At 48.5% G+C, this 21,458-nt stretch overlaps 1 protein-coding gene and 1 long non-coding RNA gene across 4 annotated transcripts in view; one reads left to right on the top strand and one right to left on the bottom strand.

The window, feature by feature from the left end:
* SCAPER (S-phase cyclin A associated protein in the ER) overlaps nucleotides 1-21,458 on the bottom strand; it is a 3,109,515-nt gene that overhangs the window by 838,305 nt on the left and 2,249,752 nt on the right. The gene's annotated exons all lie outside the window — the stretch shown is intronic.
* On the top strand, nucleotides 2,182-3,940 carry LOC146859943 (uncharacterized). Its single transcript, XR_014979071.1, has 5 exons — nucleotides 2,182-2,247; nucleotides 2,853-2,965; nucleotides 3,073-3,145; nucleotides 3,243-3,357; nucleotides 3,668-3,940. It is a non-coding gene; the product is annotated as an uncharacterized LOC146859943 (long non-coding RNA).

Here is a 21,458-nt window from a genome sequence, read left to right as displayed (position 1 = left end):
GAGAGGGTAAAACAATTGGGAGATAATGCGCTGGGTTATAGTTGTGTGATTAAGGATGGGTTCTAATAGTTTGGATGCAATATGTTAGTGGCTCCGGGGAAATTAATTCACAAATGTTTTAGTAGATAAGATTACAGTCCAGAACCGATGAATTTGGTTATTTTAAAAAATCTTGTGAAAGTGTCTTATCAAACAAATGTTCTTTTAAGCTTATGAAGAAAATTAAAACGTAACATACATTTGTATTTGTAGATACCCCTGAAGAAGGGAATGTATTTCCCGAAATGCATTGGGTTATTGGATTAAAATCATGGCATGTGAAACCCACTTCACACTCCTGTGTTTTTGTGAACATCGACGTCGAGTTATGATTGGATAAAATGAATTGAACATGAGTTAAGAGAAATTGATACAAAAGTATGGTGAAAATAATGAAGAAAACAATGAAGAAAAATAGGATAAAAAAGCACATGAAATTGATTCATTTGATTCAAATTATTTCGGGGCTGTGCAGCCTGATGGAACTGAAATGGTTTCCTCCACTGGTTTAGAGTATACCATTTAGTCAATTCCTCCCTCTCAGAAGAAACTGTACGGAGCTGAACAATTTTTATAAACAATTAAAAGATAGGGGATATCCCAAGAAACTAATATCACATTCTTTTAAAAGAGCTAGGTTTTACAATAGGGAGGTGATGTTTGAAGGCCCCTAAATTGACAAAAAGATGACTAAAATAGTATTTGTTAGCCAGTTTTATGAGATTAGTAATAAGATTAAGAACGTGATAAATAGGCACTGGAATATCTTGAATGATGAGGAAAATACCAAATTTGAGAGACCTCTGTTTGCGTATCAAAGAAATACTAACCTACGCAATGAATTAGTCCATACTTATAGGGAGGAACCTCTTCATAGACAAAGGACTATTGAAAATTCCACGGTTAAAGGTAATACTAGATGTGGTAGTTGTTCATTGTGTCCTCAATGTATAGTAGCGAAGGAACTGAAACATAATGGTAGAACGGTTGTTGCGCACACTTTAAATAATTGCCGCAGCAAGAATATCATTTATCTGATAAGATGCCCCTGTGGATATGCCTATGTAGGGGAAACCAGCCGTGAGCTGAGAATACGCCTTTTGGAGCATAGGTCTGCCATTAAAACAAGAAAGCTAAATGCACCTTTGGTGGCACTCTTTGTGGAAAAGGGACACAAGGAAACGGATTTTGGTTGGTACATACTGGAAAAGGTCATCATGAATAAAAGAGGTGGCAATATGGAGGAAAAAAGGAAGTTTAGGGAACAATGGTATATATCAATCCTCGATACCATTAGGCAAGGATTGTATTCTCGAGAAGAATGGGATAAACTCATCCAATAAGGTATATTCTCTATTATAATGTATTTTGCTGGCTACAAGCTTGAAGACTGACTTCATTGAGCTACAGAGATGTATTTATTTACTTTATGACGAACATAGGTTGTTCATGGATATAGTGTTGGATGTACCATTATTGGATTTAGCCCAATGAGATTTTTATAATAGATTGATGAAAGGGTGTAATAAACCAATCAGATGTTTGTAGATCGATGGACGCCTAGCACAGAACACAAGTATGTGTTTTTTTATAATACACCTTTGTGTTTATGGTAATCTTGAGCTACTATGAGGGATTAGGGTAAAATTGTGTGCACAATATGGGTCCATCGCAAATGTGGGCGGTTTATAATCAGATGAGGCTAGTGCCTTAAGCATTGGAATTCTTCCACTTTTATTATTATTGACATTTCCTTAAGTTTGTGTTCTTAGGATGGGGTCATACATTTTTGGGATTTTATACTACTACAATAAATTCGTTGTTCACGATAAATTAAATATGGGTTTTAGCAAGACTGCCATCTCGAGTCCAGTCTAAGATGGTGGGTACTTTTCAGCAATAGTCTGCTGTCTCTTTCCACTAAGATTCACATTAGCGGAAAGCAACGAAGGACCATTCGTTAGCGGTGCACTCGGCTTGCCGGTTACTATTTGACTTTAGTGACACTAGCCATCTCGAGCCCAGGCCAAGATGGCGGATATTTTTTAGCAACAGTCTGCTGCCTTTTTCCATGAAGATTCTAATTAGCGGAAAGCAATGAAGGACCATTTATAAGCGGTGCATTCGGCTTGCCGGTAACTATCAGTTTACAGCGGAAGCATTTGGAGCAGGCCTGGAGACTTTTTATGTCCCGGTGATTCCCAGAATGTACTTTTATGCTAGCGCTCTTGTTGGGGCTTTGAAGCAATGAGGAGGGCACTGTATGTTGGGTGCTTTGAAATCAACTTTTATTGTTTGAATCATATTGGATGTGAGGCAAATTATAAATCTTGTTGCCTTTATTAATCCCTGCTATCAAATTAATTGTAGCCTCACTGCCTTCTTTCCCGATTATGAGTTAAACAAGTTAATTGTTGGGGAACCCTAATAATGATTTTATGATAATATATTTAGTAACTAAAGTTAAAGGAAGGGTTAGAGACCGTGATTAATATTCTAATTGATAGTTCACCACCTTCACGCATTATCTCGACATTAGTTTGACTTAAGCGACCTGGATATAAATGGGAAAATGGCGTTCAAAATAAGTGAAGTGTTTGTTTGACCGATTTCCAACACAGGGCAGATCAAAATTGGTGCCCCTTTAAAGATTGCACGTTGTTATATCGTGTACATCTTTTCAGTGTCCTCTTCTTTTAATCAAAGAGGATGGAGCAAACAATAATACATATACGATAAGATAGGATTGTTTGCTAATGATTGTTTTATTAAAACTATGACTAGGATTGCCAATATATGTTTTTTACATTTAGGCAGCTGGTTTTACCGCAGGAGTTTTTCTTTAACCCATCAAGAGGCGTTTTTACTAAATAGAAGATTATTCGCCACAGCTCCAGTGGCGGTGTGCAAAAGAAGTCCTAAGAAGGTAGATAGCCTTTCTCTTTATACAAAATGATGAGCATTTTTTGAAAGGGCTGGAGGTAATAATAATACATTTTCCATTTGTTTGGATATTGTTGACCATAATTGTAGGAAATTAGCAAAGGTTGATGCAATTTCGCGCCTAGTTTGCCCTTTTACAAACTCAAGGAAAGAACAAATTAAGGTACATTTTTTTCTGAGTGGCAATAAAAGTAAAAAGTAAAAATAATAATTATAAGAATACAGTATGATGTTTGAATTTTTGTCGTTACTCTCTGTAGGGAGAACACATATGCCATTTCTCCTTTGTTTTGTATTGGTGGCATGGAGGTGAATAGCAATTGCACCCGAGGAAGAAACAGTTCTCCTGTTGGTTGTTGGCATGTTTCACAACTGGTGGGTACTTGTGTAATGTGTATGTGTGCGTGTATGCATGATACCAGATTTTTGGTACATGGTGGTATGGATAGCTGTTGAATCATCAAGCTAGAAACCAAAATCGTAATATAAATTGATTGAATATATGTATGGACAATCAATTGTGTTTTTTGTGTGTGTATATATGTGTATATATATATGTGTATATATATATATATATATATATTAGCATTGGTTTAATGAATGACTATAAGAACTAGATGTATTATAGCACAAGTATTAACATTTATTATTGTATTTTAATTGTATCTTTATATATTATTTTTAGATTTGTATGGGGAAACACTGATTGATACCATTAAGCCTGAAGAAGGTGGCGAATCATATTGTGCCACCGAAACGCGTTGCTTTCTGTCACTTGAGCACCCAAGCATCCCCTGGGGTCATTAAGATAAAGGACAATATGAAATTGGGTTGACCTCGAACTACCTGGTTGTAAGACTTGGTGTGCCAATGCAATAAGATAGGGTCTTCTGTTTCCAATAATCATTTCAGTTTTTTAGATTGTTTTTTTAAACATAATTGTAATTCATTTTGAATATTTGATGTACATTACGGATGTGTTTTTATGAATTTATTGTTTACACATTTTTGAGTTTTATATAAAAAAAAACTATATATAACAAAATAATAAAAATAACGTTTTATATTATCTTTTTGGTTTCTTACGATTGCTGATGATCTGAATGGTGTATGCATGAAAACTGGGAGTACCTGTATGCTTTAAATAGGAGCCCAAAGGGATCTTGTTTTTGACAGAAGAGTATCCACAGGTACTGAAGTGTACTACGTTTGGTGAGTCAGAAGTCCACTTCTTATACTCAGTGGGGCCTTTTAAGAGGGGGACGCTTCAAAGAGTGGCTCTAAAGTGCACAAAGATCCTCACTCCCTGCCCTGGGTCCAGCCTCACTACAGGGGGTTAGGCAGTCCTTTGTGTGGGGACAGGACACAGCCTATCCAGCTGCAAGTGTCAGGCTGTGCCCAGTCCCCCCCACATCCTCCCCAGGACGGCCCATAAGGATCTAGATGGCCCATCAAGTCATACCCAAGCTCCCTTTATGTGTGGTGGTCTAGAGGGAATGCACAAGGCTCAGCTGTCACCCACTCCCTGGCAATGAGTCGCAACTCCTTCTGAAGACTGAGTGCGGGTAGTCACCTGCCCCGCCCTGGGGGCTGCAGCGTATCTGCCAGGGTGGGTTCAGAGGTACACAGCACAGCGCTGCTCTACCTGTCATAGAGCACTCACCCCTCGCTGTCTTCTTTCGAGGGAGCCCTTCGTCGTGCCCATGTAGCGAGAGTGCGGCACAACAAATGATGAACGGAATGCTGAATGAATCCAACATTCACCCCCCGTCAAGAGATCTGGGTTAAAGCACAAGTTACTACTTGTGTAACGATATATCTGTAAGAGACATTAGTTAGTAATAGATTCCTTACCTTAGAATATTCCCCAGGCGTCAGTCTGGATCCAGAAAGTTTTCTGCTTAGCAGTACCCCTGAGCGCCGGTAGGTGGCGCCGTACGGCTCAGCGCCCGTCACTGGCGTCGTGCGTGCCGAGATGACGTCACAGAGGCTACTTAGGCGCCACGCATGCGCGCTGTCAGTTCTGTACACAACTGTCCGCGCCGAAACACAGAGCCATGCGAGAAACTGACCTTTGTTGCATAAAACTAGGGCCCTAAAAGGGGATGACCTTAACCCTAGTAATCAGTTCGCAGAACGGGGAGGATGGATGGGGCGGTAAGGAATCTATCACTAACTAATGTCTCTTACAGATATATCGTTACACAAGTAGTAACTTGTGCATCTGAAAGAGACACGTTAGTGATAGATTCCTTACCTTAGAATAGATCCCCAGCAATACCAACCCCGGTGGTGGGTGTGCGAACAAGATTACACCAGAAAGACACGGAGTACAGAACGGCCAAAGAAGCCGTCTCTCCAGACCGGACTGTCAAGGCAGTAGTGCTTGGTAAACGTGTGCAGCGAGGCCCACGTAGCAGCCTGACAAATATCCTGCAAGGGGCGTCTCAAGGCAGTAGTGGCTGCAGTTGCCCTGGTCGAATGGGCACGCAGTCACACAGGAGGCTCCTTCTTGGCCAAGAAGTAACAGGTTTTGATGCACAGAACGACCCACCGGGAGATGGTCCGTTTGTGCACCGCCCGACCTCTTTTGGCGCCCACGTAGCCAACAAAGAGCTGATCATCCACCCGGAACTGCTGTGTACGCTGCAGATAGAATGCAAGCGCACGTTTTGGGTCCAGACGGTGGAGTCACTCCTCTTCCCTTGAAGGATGCAGAGGCGGAAAAAAGGTGGGCAAACTGATGGTCTGCCCGATGTGGAAGGGCGTGGCAACCTTTGGCAAGAAAGAAGGACGTGTCCTCAGAACCACCTTGTCCGGATGAACAGAAAGGAAAGGAGGTTTGGAAGAAAGAGCCTGGAGCTCACTCACTCTCCTGGCAGAGGTGATAGCTACCAGGAAAGCCGTCTTGAGAGTAAGAAGATGTAAGAGACAGTTAAGAAGGGGCTCAAAGGGAGCGCACATCAGAAAAGCCAAGACAAGATTCAAGTCCCACTAAGGCATTATGAAGGGCACAGGTGGGAACGTATGCGTAATGCCCTTAAGAAAACGGTTAACAACCAGAGACTTAAAAAGAGAAGGCTGATCTGGAAGCCGTAGAAAGGCAGAGATGGCCGAAAGATAACCTTTAACAGTGCCCAGAGCAGAGCCCTGCTGGGCCAAAGAGAGAAGCAACAGAAGAATCTCAGAAAGGGGATCCACAGTCTTAGCTGTGCACCATGCCACAAATCTGTTCGACCTACAGGCGCACATCGTTTTGTGGAGGGACGCCTGGCTCCCAGGATGACATCACAGACTTCGGGAGGAAGATCGAAAGTTGTCAACTGTTGCCGCTCAATTTCCAAGCATGGAGGTGGAGGCTGGACAGGTTCAGGTGGAGGACCGTCCCCTGCTGCGACAGAAGATCCTCCCGAAGAGGCAGATGGATCGGGGGATCGATGCTCATACTGAGTAGCTCGGGATACCATACTCTTCGAGCCCAGTGGGGAGCCACAAGAATTACTTGGGCCCGGTCGCGCCTGATCTTCTTCAGCACTCTGGGCAGAAGTGGTATAGGCGGAAAGGCGTACAACAGACCGCAGCTCCACTAGACACGAAATGCGTCTCCGATCGAGTGCCGCCTTGGAAATTCCAACGCGCAGAACTGATGACATTGCGCATTCTCTTTGGTGGCGAATAGATCTAACCAAGGATCTCCCCATCGCAGAAAGAGACCTTGCGCCACGTCCAAGTGCAGACGCCACTCATGATCCACCATGCACCGGCAGCTGAGTTCGTCCGCCCTGGCGTTCAGAGAACCTGCCAGGTGTCGAACCACCAAGGTAATGCCTTGATGTCCCAGCCACGTCCAGAGGTGCAGAGCCTCCTGACAGAGTGTCCACGACACTACCCCGCCCTGTTTGTTGCAATACCACATGGCGGTGGTGTTGTCCGTGAACACCTGCACTACACGTCCCCGGACAAAGGGAAGGAATGTCTTCAGTGCAAGCCGGATGGCCCGCAGCTCCAGAAGGTTGATGTGGAGCCGGGACTCCGCCGGAGACCAGAGGCCTCTGATCTCCGCCTCTCCCATGTGGCCTCCCCAACCCAGGAGGGACACATCCGTCACTACTGTGTGCTACGGTTGGGGAAGGGAGAGGTATCTGCCGTTGACCCAATCGTGATCCGTGAGCCACCACTGCAATTGCCGTGCAGTGCCCTCCGAGAACTGGACATGATCGGACAGGTTGCCCTGATGCTGCGCCCACTGGAACTTCAGGTCCCACTGAAGAGCCCGCATATGCCATCTAGCACGCGGCACGAGCAGGATGCAGGAGGCCATCAGGCCCAGAAGCCGGAGGGTCATCCTGACTGAAACCCAGGATAGAGGCTGAAAGAGCAGAACCATAGCCTGCATATCCCGGACTTGCTGTTCGGGAGGATAAACCCGAAACAGCGTCGAATCCAGAAACGCTCAGATGAAAGGGAGCTTCTGCGAGGGACTCCGGTGCGACTTCGGCACATTGATGGAGAACCCCAGCAGATGCAGGAGGTCGGAAGTAGTCTGGAAGCGGGAGACAACTGCCTGGGGCTAACCCGCCTTTAACAGCCAGTCGTTGAGGTAGGGGAAGACTGACAACCCTGACCTGCGCAGATGAGCTGTGACCACCGCCATCACTTTCGTGAACACCCGAGGGGTGCTGGTAAGGCCGAAGGGGAGCACGGCAAACTGAAAATGCTCCTGGCCTACCATGAACCGTAGGTAACGCCGGTGGGCAGGCAGTACGGCAATGTGAAAATAAGCGTCATGCAAGTCCAACGCTACAATCCAGTCTCCAGGGTCAAGGGCAGACAGGACCTGAGCCAGAGTCAGCATCTTGAACTTCTCCTTCCGGAGGAAGCAATTGACGTTCCGGAGGTCCAAGATGGGGCGCAGGCCCCCTTTGTCCTTCTTGGGGACCACAAAGTAGTGGGAATAGCAACCACTCACTACTTCCTGATCGGGAACGTACTCAACGGCCACCTTGGCCAGGAGGGCGGTGACTTCCTGACAGAGAAGAGCCAAATGATCCCCCGACATTCGGTGGAACCGAGGTGGCATGGCTGGAGGGGAGGACAGAAAAGGGAGCGAGTAACCTTGGCAGATTAGCTGCAGCACCCACTTGTCCGAAGTGATACTGCACCAGTGGCGGAGGTAGTGACGAACCCTGCCTCCAACCGGCGTGGGGTGCCCCCTGAAGCTCGGATTAGGAAGGCTTGGAGGTGGAAGCAGCGGGTGTGGAGGTGGACTGCCCCGCCCGCTGGTTACCAGAATCGCCCCTGCGGAAGCCACGTCCGCGGCCACACTGAGGCAGGTTCTGCACAGGCTTTGCGGAGGAGCGCAACTGGGTTCCTTTACCCTGTCCACGAAAGGAACGAAAACCCAGGCGTGGCAGGGCTGTTAGTGGAAAGACCCAAAAACTTAGCCGTGGCCCGTGAGTCCTTAAAGCGTTCCAGGGCACTGTCCACCTTGTCGCCAAAGAGGCGAGAGCCATCAAAGGACATGTCCATGAGCGAGCTCTGGACATCAAGCGAGAACACGGTAGACCGCAACCAGGCATGACGCCGCAACGCCAAAGTCGTGGAAATCGCCCTGCCCAAGGAATCAGCCGTGTCCAGACCACACCTGATGGCAAATTTCGCCGCATCCTTGCCCTCCGCAATCGCTTGGGAAAGGACGGCCGGGACCAGTTCAGAACACTGAGGCAGGACCTCGGCTTCTGTATCCCACACGGTGTGGGAGTAACGGCCCAACAAGCAGGCGGTATTAACCGACCTCAACCCCAAGCTGGCCGAGAACAACCTTTTGCCATATTGGTCCAGCTTCTTAGAGTCCTTATCCGGCGGAGCCGTGGGAAAGGCACTCTGCGACGTCAAGGCCTGAATGACCAGGCTCTCAGGCGTGGGGTGAGTGGTCAAGAAGGCAGGATCACCAGGTGCCGGGCGATGACGCCTAGCGACATTCTTATCCACCGGTGCCCCCCCGAGGCCGGCCGCAACCAAGTGCCCAAGAGGACTTCGGTAAGGGTCTCATTGAAAGGGAGCAGCGGCTCCGACGACGTAGATGCCATCTGAAGCACCTCCGTAAGGAGGTTGGTCTTAAGGGCCACCATAGGGAGGTCGAGATGGAGAGCCTCCGCAGCTCGATGCAGCACCATAGTGTAGTAAGCGCCCTCCTCTAAAGTAGGCAGAGGGGAGGCAAACCCCGGGTCAGAAGATACATCAAGTTCACACGCATCTTGAAGGTCATCCACCCAATCCTGCTCGGAGTCACACTGCCGCGCAAGGGGGTCCTCGGAGCCGTCCCAGTCCTCATCCGGCCCCGGGGTAGAAGGAGCCGGCCACGGTGGCAGGACCGGAGCCGGAGAGGGGCCGACCCGGAACTGCATCCCAATGAGGATCCCATGTCGGAACGAAATGGTCCGAGAACCGGGGCAGGGACAGGATAAACGGCACCCAGTGCGGCGCCTGTGGCGGAGCCATGGTCGGCACTGGGGCCAGAGCCAAGGGCAGCGCCGGGGCTGGAGCCAGCGGTGCTGCATCTTGTGGCGCCGGGGCCAGAGCCACGGGCGCTGGATCCAGTGGCTCCGAGGCCGGCGCCGGAGGCGGTGCCGCCAGGTCAACAGGATCTGGACATGGGACCGCGGGGACCGCAGGCGCGCCGGCGGGAGCCCGAGGCCTAAACAGGTGGTCCATGGCGGCAAGAAACTCTTGCATCTCTTCGGGAGTGGCCGATGGACCTGGGAATGGCTGGTAGGCCGCGGAACTCCCAGACTCCGGAGGAGCAGCAGGGGTGGAGCCCCTGTTCCCCTCGTCCGCCTCCGGGGAGCGACAGGGGGATGTCGGAGAGCGAACACGCTTCTTCGACGACTTCTTATGGCGTCGCTTACCAGAATCTGAAGGTGAGGACTTAGAGTCCGAGGAGCAACATCTCCGGTCCCGCGAGCAGTCCAGCAAACAGCCTCTAGACTCGGAGCGGCGGTGAGAGGAGTGCCGGACTGCCAGCAACTTCCGGCGCCGCTCCTGCAAGGCCTTCGGGCCATGGCACGGCAGTCCCGACAATCCCGGGAGTCATGGTCGGCCTCCAGGCAGTAGAGGCAGACATCATGGGGGTCCGCCGCCGACAAATTACGGCGGCACGACCAACAAGACTTAAAGCTGCTTGCGTTGAATGCGAGGGATTCAACGCAGGCAGCCAGAGCAGCGAGATGCGCTCAGCTCTTCATCCCTGATTTCCCAAATAATGAACCGGGTTCAACATGAATTAAATTCTTCGAGCAGAGAGTCACAACGTCTAATTAATACAGCTGTCCACGCCATCTCAGCCTACTCATATGTGATACTTACCACAAGCGAATCTTGAGTGCTTTACCCTGGTGAAATCGTCCACCCCCGGCTGCTACTTGAAGCTCTTGACAAACATTTCTTATGCCAGCAACTTGGTCTTGTTTACCTCACTACAAATTTGTACCAATTAACTTGCTCACCTGTTATATGTCCTAATGATGATCTTGAACAATTGAGATCGAAACGCCGTTGACCCCCTACAACATAAACTCCTCTTATTGTGTAAAAGGTTTTTTGAGGAGTTAACTACAATTGTTGTCAATGCGATGCCCTAATTTTAATTTCACTATCACCCTGCACGTCACGCTTTCTTCACTTATTGTGTGAGCACCTGAATATTATTATTTTGGAAATAAATCTTTGACATAAACTGACCTACGTCCCCATGTACATTGTTATTGCTCCCTTAAGGAATTCATTTCTTATCTCTCTAGTCATAGTGCTCTCCCCAGGATCACTTTATAATTGGATCTTACAGGCCACACCAGAACCATTGTTTTTCTACTATACTACAGTGTATGGATTCATACCTCCAACACCGTTTATGCTTTTGGGGTATGATTCCAACATGTTTGATACAAAACATGCCGGAGTTCGGTACAGCTAGTTTAGAGTTGAACATCGCGTAATGACGCATGGCCACTCTATGTATCGTAGTGGCTGATGCACTTACAACCTGGGAGAATGGACTCCGAGGATTATAGGGGTGTCCTGCTCATGCAGGGGCACCCTCAAACATATAACCAAGCACCCTGCCTTCAGGATTGAAAGGCTTGCCTTAGGGGTGACTTATAGGTTTTAAGTGCTGTGACCTCAGATATAAGAAAACGTATATCTGTCGTAATTTGTGCAGGCACCATTTTACACAGGATGCAATAGCAGACCTGTAGTCAGCTTGATTGTTCTCCCTTGGCTGGCACAATACATGCTTCAGCCCAGGGGGGGACCCCAGGTGTACCAAAGCCCTGGGTACCTTAGTACCATACCCTAGGGGCTTAACAGGGTACACCAGTAGTCAATCTGGGGGGTACCCAAGTACTCACCATGGTCAAATTTAGGGAAGAAGCACGGAGCCTGGAGTCCTGATTAGCAGGATTCCAGTCAGAAAAACAATGACACTAGCAAAAAGTGGGGGTGACCATGAAAGCAGATTCTACTTTCTTACATCCACTATATGTATAAAATGGCTGACCGCACTTACAAAGCCTGGAGAATCGACTTCTGGCTTTCTAGGGGGTGTCCTGCTCCTGCAGGGCACTCTCACTCTTATAACCAAGAATCCTACCTTCAGGATTCAAAGGCCTACCTTAGGGGTGACTTATAGGTTTCAAGTGCAGCGACCCCAGATATGCAGAAACGTATATCTGCTGTGAGTGGTGCTAGCACCAGCTCACACAGGCTGCAATGGCAAGCCTATAGTCACAGTTTGAGTGGTCTCTCATGGGTGGCACAATACATGCTGTAGCCCATGGGAGACCCCTGGTCTACCTATGCCCAGGGTACCTTAGTACCATATACTAAGGACTTAGCAGGGTACACCAGTAGCCATTTAGGAAGGTACCAAAGTACTTACCATAGTCCAATTTAGGGATATAGCACAGTGACTGAGGTCCTGATTAGCAGGATCCCAGCCACACTAGTCAGAGAACAGAATGACACCAGCAAAAAGTGGGGGTAGCGATGAAAGCAGATCCTTCTTTCCTACAGAGTCCATGACCCCCACTACGCTATGTTTGTTGCAATACCACATGGCGGTGGTGTTTTCAATGAAAGCCTAAACCAGCCTCCCTTTGACGGATGAAAGGAAGGCCTTTAATATCAAGCTGATCACTCTCCGCTCCAGAAGACTGATATGAGCATGAGATTCCACTAGATACCAGAATCCTGTGATCTCCACTACTCCCAGATGGCAGCCAGAACCCAGAAGTGATGCATCGGTCACCACTGTCAGATCTGTGTGGGGAAGGTAAAGGGTCTGCTGCTGACCCAATCTCAGCTTAACAGCCACCACTGCAGGTCTTTTGAAGTCTCCTTCGACACCTGAACCAGGACAGTGAGGTTACCCTGGTGCTGCACCCAATGACACTTAAAATCCCACTGCAGAGTCTGCTTGTGCCATCTTAGCAGGATGCAGGAGTTCATAAGGCAAAGCAGCCTCACTTAAATCTAGCATTGAGGCTAAAACATGAGGATCACAGCCTGAATATGCTGAACTCTCTGCTCCAGAGGATATGCATGGAATCCAGAATGGCTCTGATAAAGGGAGCCTCTGAGGAGGAGTCAGGTGTGACTTCTGCACCTTGATTGTGAACACTAGTGATTGCCAAAGGTTTGCCATTATCTGGAGGTGGGTAATGACTGCCTGGGATGAGCCCCCCCTTTAGAAACCAGTCATCGGAATAGGGAAAGGCTGAAACCCAACCTCCGAAGATAAGCTGCAACCACTGCAATTACTTTCGTGAGCACGAGAGGTACTGGTGTGGCTGAAAGAGAGCACTACAAACTGAAAGTTCTCTTGGCCCATCATGAACCGCAGGGAACGTCTGTCGGCTCGTAGGATAGGGATACGAAAATAAGCATCAATGTAGGTCCAACCCTACCATCCAGTCTCAAGGGTCCAGGTCAGACAAAACCTAAGCTAAGGTGAGGATTTTGAATTTCTGTATCCACAGAAAGGCAATGAGAGGGTGTAGGTCACAGATAGGAGAAAGTCCTTAAACCTTTTTTGGTACCAGAAAGTAGCTGGAATATCAACTACTACCTACTTCTGGTGCAGGCACCCTCTCAACGGCACCTTTGGACAAAAGAGCCTGCACTTCCCGACTGAGCTAGCAGTGGTTGTCCTCCTTGGGCTGATCTTGGGATGGTGGCATCGATGGAGAGGCTTCCACGAATGGGAGGGCGTAACCCTTCGGCACAATCTGAAGCACCTACTTGTCGGAAGTAATAGCAGACCATTGGGGCAGGATGTGCCTGATCCTTCCACTAATGGGACGATCTTGTGGGATGGAAGGTATACTGAAGGGACTTAGAGGCTTCAGATGCTGGAGGGGTGGGGGGCAGGACAGCTTGCTGAGCCTTGGTCCAGCATCCTTTATGAGACATGCGGCCCGTCCATGAAAGGACTGGACAGGTTGTTGAACCTTCAGGTACGACTGGTACAGAGGATGCCAATAGGTGCCACGGCATAGGCAAAAAAAACTGCTCCGAGACCGGGCAGACACTGAAAGCCGAAGAGATCTAGCGGTGCCTATGCCCTCAGCCTAGTCTCCAAAGAAGCAAGAGCCGTCGAAAGGCCTGTCAATGAGTGAAGTCTGGATATCCCCCGAAAACCCAGCGCACTGCAACCAGCCATGGAGACACAATGCCACTGTTGAGGCCATGGCTCTGCCTAGGGAGTCAGTGGTGTCCAGCCACCATTTAATGGTGAACTTTGCCACATCCCAACCATCCACAAAGTCTTCGTTGAGGATGGTGCGTCCCTCCTTGGAAAGCATGAGAAGCAGCTGTGCTACGGAGCTGCATAAGGTATGGGAATTACGACCCAAGAGGCATGTGGTATTCTCCAACTACAAGGCTAGGCTGGTGGAAGAAAAGGTGCACTTCACAATGGTGTCCAGCCTCTTAGATTCCCTGTCCAGTGGAGTGGACGGGAACAAATTTGAGTTGACCTTAGAAGTTGAGGACTGCACCACCAGGCTCTCAGAGTAGCTGGGTACCTTGAGGCCAACTATGACGTCAGGTAATCATGCGGTGCAGAGGAGGCCCTGTGCAAGGTTTTCCCCATGCCCCCAGGAGAATGTCTATCAGGGCTTCATTAAAAGAGAGCAAGGGGTCAGTCCAGCGCGCTCCTGGGTGAAGTACCTCGGTCAAGATGTTGGTCTAGACTTCTACTGCTGGCAAATGCAGGTCAAGGACTTCAACTGCCCTGTGCATCATTGTGTCGAAGGACGCGCCTTCCTCTGAAACCAGGCCCAGAGAAGAAATCATGCCAGAGTTTGGGGAAGGGTCCAGCCCACTAGTGTCAGCCAGCTCCTCATACTAGTTCTCAGTTAAATCAGGGTACACCTCCATAGGACCAAACCCTTCCTCATCTTCCCCTGCAGTTCACAGATTGTTAAGTCGTGGATCTTGCCGGCATCAGGTGGAGTCAGGAATAAGGATAGGCTCAACACAGTAGAGAAGTGCTGGAGGAATCAGGGACAGGGCCAAGAGAGAGGGAACCAGGGTGGAAGAAGCATCATATTGGACCCAGGGGCGGATCCAGAGGACAAGCTGGCATTGGGGCAGACACGCAGGCAGTAACCTAGGTGGGGCAGCTTGCAGCTCCGTGGGGCCAGAAGTGCTCCAGAGGGAGGAGGTAAAAGCACATCATTTGGAGGGCGAAATTGAAGAATTCCTCAACTTCATTTTCTTGTGCTTCTTTGACTGAGTCAACTTGAAGGAAGAAGTATTTGAGCACAGACTACCACTTCTAGCAAGAGCAAGCAGCGGAAGGACACTAATAACGCAATTTATCAGTACATTCCACAGATTGTCTGAACACAGGAATTACAACTAATAGGTGCTGCCCAATAGGAAGCAAGGAAATGAGTGATGTGGAAGCCAACTAATGGTAAGCAATGGGCACGCTCCAACCTCTTTTTAAGATTTTTGTTTTGCTAGCAAGAGCTCTCGTAGGACAGCACATGTGCTGTCTCAGGTGAGACCTACAAAGGAAACACAGTATAATTACCCTGGCAATAGAAAAGGTGATGCTCATTCAACTAAAACTGTTCCTAAAAATCTTTTTCAGCATAGAAGATTACTGGCATTTTTCACCAGATACCAATTTTAAACCGGGCACAATGACAGGAAGCACAAACCCTAACCGATAAATTCTTTCCACATCTACCTCATCAGCCCCTCAAAATAGGAGCAAAATATATGTATGTAAGACCCATGTGAACAAGGTTAATTTTCCATAGCAAATTCCGTGACCTGATCGAAGCAAACCAAGTGGCATCTCACATCCTGATACCCAGCAACTCAAAGCATTCCCGGGGTGCAAATAAAAATTGCTGAGCTTCTTTTAGCCAAATAGTTTTTAGTTGTCCTACTACGATTATTTCATAATTTGTTAGGATTCATTCCTACAATGGCTTCTGGACCATTTGGAACAGGTTAACTTCAGCCTACCAGAGCGCAAGCACACACATTGCATGACAGGCATATAATCAGCATCTAACAAGTACTGCCCACACATCAATAACAGTGCAAGACAGCTCATCAAACTGAATGGCAAAATGTCCTCTGCTACACATATCCATACACTACCCACTTAAGGGCTTGGGTAATACAAACCATTGCTAAACAATGAATAGAATGTACGGATTGTCTACACTCAAACCCAAAGACAAAAGAACACATTTGACTTTGAGCGAAATCCCAAATCCATAATGGATTCCCAGATTCAAAAATACTACTGGAGCATAGAAATGGTCAAAATGTGCTGGCTGTAGAGAGTTGTGCCGAGGGAGCTCTTTCCGGGATCAGGGGTTTAACACAAACGGAGTGATGATTTTGGGAGATCGCTCATGCTGCTTGAGTGCATAGCACAGTGCAAAAACCTATTCACCACAGGGGATTTAAACAAGGATGGCTGATCTAGCAATTTTCTGACTACACAAGGAGAGTCAAAGAACACTGCAAATCACTTGAAGTGGTAAAGCAGAAGCTGAAGGCACTTAACGTGCATACTAATGCCATCCAGTGAGGCAAATCCCTTATCATTACAGCTCCTATTAGTGTTGAAATTTCTTGAAATGTGGGATGAAAGTATTCCCCAAGTAACTGGATATAGGACACAAACAACTACAAACAGAGCACAAGGGCATATGAGGGAACACAGAAGTGAAGTACGCAACAGCAGTCATGTAGAATTGTGGTCCAGGAGGATGGGATACTGGTGGCCACGACTGAATTACAAATGGGGCACAACGCAGAGACTTCATGCAATGGCAAGAACAGACTGCCCCAAGTAGAATTGGGGGAGATGGATTGGAAAATACAAAAACGCTACCAAACAAGGAGGCAAATATGCCAAAAAAGTGGGTAGATGCCGTAAATGCTGGCCACCTAAGTTCTTAAATGTTATGATGGTCAATATTTCTATTCCGCAATTAGAGGGAGGGTCTGTGAAATGGTGTTAAAATCTTTTCTCCAAGTGGTTTGATCCCTAATGCACCATTGGAGGAACTGCTCGACACTTACCAGTTAATACAGAATGTCTACTATTTAATGTCAATTACATAGTGCTTTTGGGAAGGACGAAAATAAAACTTTTTTGCTATGTTGTGAAAACAGAACTGCCAAAGTGTGGGTTCTTGGCATTTTCGGAACAGACACCTAGGTTAAAGGAGCTAAAGCTCACCATTTATGTAGCTGGCTGGGAGGAAAAGAACACTGTTACACAATACATCATGATGGTGCATACAATAAGGATAGATTAGGAAGCAGAATGAATTGGCCAGGAAAGCACAGGAAGAGCACCAGTTAGCTGTTTTCATAAGTAAGAATGCTAGGGCTATTTGACCAATCTGCATTCTGGGTGCTCGGGGTGGGGGTGGAGAAGGGAGAAATCTAGGGGATGTAAAAAAGTAATATTTCCCATTTTAACACCACAACAGAGAGCTTGGTTTGCTTGAGCTTGATTTAGTAAAAATTAGGGGTGGGTGGAATTATTTTATTCCGCTGCTGGATTTGGAGGTATTTAGTAATTCTGTGTTACTCTTGTAACACAAAATTACTAACAAATTCCGCCGAATCAATTACTCAGCACTGAAATATATGTGAATAGATCTCAAACGAGACGTTACTTCTGCGGCACACGTCAACAGTACTGTCCTTTTATTCTCTCTAACCTAGCCCTCAGAGTGCTATACTCTGCACAGCGCACGCTCTGACATGATTACAGAAGCAACGGGATCGCGTGAAGTGCAGGGAGAAGGGACAGGGAGTTGCTGAGACAGCAGTTGACAGGGATTCTGACCACGGGATAGCTAAATACCTTATCAGGCAATAGCAAATACACTAGTCACGTTTCAAAACATACTTTCGAAAAATCACAACAAAAATGGCATTAGCAACAAAATGTTTATAAGTCACCATAGTTAAAGTGGCAAATGCAACAAGGCACAACAACTTGTGTGATGGACTATTAAAGAGTTTAAAAACAAGCATTTGCAATGCAAAAGGTCTCGCATTTACGAGAGTTTGAGCTATTGGCATTGTCATTGTAAATGACGATGCGTTTTATTTTTGTGTTGCTTTTAAAACAGATAAATAAAAGGCATTGTCATTTAGAAGGCCAGTAGCATAAACTCTCACAAATGCGAGACCTATTGCATTGCAAATGCATTGGGCGCCCTTGCTATATATTTTTTTTAAAAAGCGTTAGGAGACAGGTGTCCTGTCTGCAACAGCAGGCAGGACAAAGCTATTTGAGAAAATAGTGCTCAGATGCTGCAATTAAAGCCTACTGAGTAACAACACACGAAACAGGGGGTGTCACCATGGGAGGTTACAAAATGAGATAAGGCACTACTAAGGAGGGACTACTAAGCCTACTGACCAATGAACAATCAGAGTTTACAGTGGACAATGACACAAGCAAATTAAATATCTGGGCGGAGAGTGAGCTTCAAGAACCTACCTGAATACAGCATGCCTCGAAGAGCAGTGCATGCACTGCCCAGGCTCAAAATAAAAACACATAGGCAATTTGTGATCATAGGAAATCAAATGAGGATGGGACAACTGTATGTTTTGTCTGTAGTGGCGACAGCGAGCATCCACAAATGCCCCGGTTACTTACCAGTAATTTTCATCACTCCAAGTATAGTCTTCCTCGCCACGAGTTACGTAGTAAGCTTTAGCTCCATACCAGAACCCTCCAAAGCAAATTAGCATTCCATGCCTCCCATCCCTCCCCAACATGGCCGACCACCGTCACCCTTGACCCAGTATAAGGGGAGGGTCGACCCAACCCACTTCCTGTAGAACTACCAAGCCTCAAGAACCACATGAAGCCGATAGCCAAAACGGGAGGGAGGAATGGGAACTCGTGGCGAGGAAGACTATACTCAGAGCAATGAAGATTACCGGTAAGTAACCGGGGCATTACCTCCTTGTAAGTCTTCCTCGCCACCAGAGTTACGTAGAGAGCCCATAACAATGCCAAGCGGCTTCATGGAAACTCACAACGGAGAAGGAGAAGGCAAAGAACCATGACAAATCCAAACAACACAGAGGAATTGATGAAACCACCCAATAGACAGGCAAACACAAGCTGGAAGAACCAGCCCCGAAACCGGCCAAAGCGAAACCCCCAGTCACAGAAGGATCATCCAAAACCACCAGCAAAAGAGCCGGAACCGGTGTGGAGAGAATCAGGCCATAGCCTGACAATCACCCAGATAGAAACCCCTGTGACAAGAAGCCCAAAACACAGAGAGAATCTGGGCGGACCGACCCCGAACCAGGGCCGACAACCCAAGACCCCAGAGACCCGCAGGGCAGCAAGACAACCTGCCTAAGCCAAAGGCAAAAAGCGGATAGAGAACACTCGCAAACAGACCGCATGGAGCCAAGCGAAACAAACAAAGTGGCACAACAACAGAAAGAAGCAGCCCGGACCAAAGACCGCCTGACGGACAACCAAAAGCGAGAGGGAAGAAACAGCCCCAGCCTCCGGAACGAAGGAAAAGAGGGCAACCCCAGCAAAAAGACATCGTCCGACCCAAACACAGAAACACTGCCTGCCGGACCCAACAGCGCAAGAGCAGAATCCATCCCAAATCCAATGACTGGAGGGAAAGAAGGGAACAAAGCCCTCAGAGCCCTGCGGAAAACCGAGGAGACCGAGGGTAGACGCAACACAAAATGGACCAGCAGGAACTGCAAGAACGGAGGAGAGCACAAAAAGGAACTCGGCACCCCACCCAACCCGCAAAAATGACAGCCACCCAAAAAACCACCAACAAGGTGAAAAACAGGCAGGCCACAGACCCCAGCAGCTCATACGGCCCCCAGGAAGGGACCGCACCACCAACAGAGGAACCAAGGATGGTGCATGGCAAACAGCCACAGAAAACAACTCTGAGGCCACCCGGTCCCCAAAGGAACCAAACCGGCCAACAGAGGAAAGTGGAACGCCCACAATGCCGCCCACGGAGCTTGAAGGGCAGAAGGAACCTGGGCCCAGCCAAAGCCACCATCAAAGAAAGGAAACACCCACCACGGGGCCACCAAAACACCCCAATGGTGAGACAAAACAGAAGAGCCGGGCGAAAGGAGCCCCAAAGCAACACTACCACCACCAGGGAGCAACCTTGAGCCACCAGGCACTACCACAGCAGAGCCAGGGCCGAAGAAGATGATGACGCAGAACGCCCACAGGAAGCGGTGGGCCCCGCAAAGGGGCAGGAAGAACCGGAAAGCCCAGTGCCCCCGGACAACTAACACCCACAGCAGCGGAAACCAAGGAAGATGAACCCAGGCAAATGCCAACAACAGAACAAATGCCCCGTCCAGGCCAAACCAGCCCAAAACCTGCATAAGCAAGGGAAACAGAGGAAAGGCGTTGCCAATGGCAAGACAGCACCACCAGCCTCCATGTCCCTGAACACGGGCAGAGCGAACAGAAGAGAGACAAATAAGCAGGGAACCGAGGAGGCAAACGGAGCCACCGCCGGGGACCCAAACTGTGCCCGGAACAAAGGGACACATCCGCCCACAGGGAGACAGAAGCCATGGGAAGAAAAACCTGCACCACATAAACATCACGTAGCATACCCCCGGGAAAGAAAACCACCACGAGTGCCAAACCAGTCACCCCATCCAAGGACAGATCAACCATGACAAAAAACCAAAAGGAGTAAACTCAGCAACACCCCCAGAGAACGAGGCAGGCAAAAACCGCCCAAACCAGAAACAAGACGTCCCTGCAGGGCTGGGGCAAATCCCAGACAAGCCAAAGGAATGGCCAACAGATGCCAGATGAGAAACCCACCAGCAGGGTGACCAACTGACTCTGCACAGACCGGGAACCCAAGTACCCCCCCCAGTCCGGCAAAGGTCGCAACCACCCGGGAAGGGAACACCAGAAACAGGAAAAACGCAGGTCGCACCTGCAGACAGGGCGGGAAGGGACTCATACAAAGCACTGTTTGAAACTATTGCACGTAGGGTAATTTGACAGCATTGGCAGGAGACGAACCCCTGACCGGTGAGAGCCTTAGCCACCAGAGGCACAAGACTTATCATTGAGCCATAACTTCTTGGTCCACCAACCCAGACCGGACCAAACCCGTGGAGAGACAACCACTGGCATAACAGAACCACGAGCACCGACCCCATGAGAGATGCTGGCAATCCCAGGCCAACCAAGGCTCTATAGCAGTGCGGTATCGTCACAGCCTAGGGAGCGGGAAAAGAGAAGGTACACCCATGGGAACAGGCGAAGATGAGCCCAGGGGACCAACAGGTAGCAGCAGAAAGCCACACCAGCCCCCCCAACCATGGGACCCAGACGGGAACACACAAGGACGAACCGGAGCCCACGACGGCCCAGCGGCATCTAGATCCACCGGTCAGGAAGAGCCCCCAAGAGAAAGACAAAGCAAAGCACAGCAGCACCGGAAACAATCCCTGTGGAGGACCCCGACCAAGGCAGACAACACCAACACGAAAGCCAGTGGGGCAGAGGACAAAGCAAGGGGGAGCGAGCGTAAGAGCACGCCACCACTCCCGAAACTAGATGAGACAAGGAGATGAAGGGGAAGAGGCACAAGGAGGCAGGCAACCAAAAACCGGAATAACCAGAAACAGAATGGGGAAAACACCAAGACCCCACCAGTAAATAGGAATTGGACGAACAGGCCCTGCTGGAGAAGGACCTGAGAGATTGTCAAAAGCGACCGCGCAAGCACAGGCAAAGACTCACTACGTAGCAGAGGCGTGTGCGGAACCCCTGGGCTAACCAAGCCGGCATCACCAAAAGACAGTAGACCAACTAACGAGCCACAGTACACCGGACACGAGCAGGCGAGCCCAACAACTGAAAACAGGTG

This window comes from Triturus cristatus, chromosome 3_1 (genome assembly GCF_964204655.1).
Source record: "Triturus cristatus chromosome 3_1, aTriCri1.1, whole genome shotgun sequence".
Taxonomy (NCBI): Eukaryota; Metazoa; Chordata; class Amphibia; order Caudata; family Salamandridae; genus Triturus; species Triturus cristatus.
The sequence above is the reverse complement of the archived record's forward strand: the minus strand, read 5'-3'. Positions and strand labels throughout refer to the sequence as shown.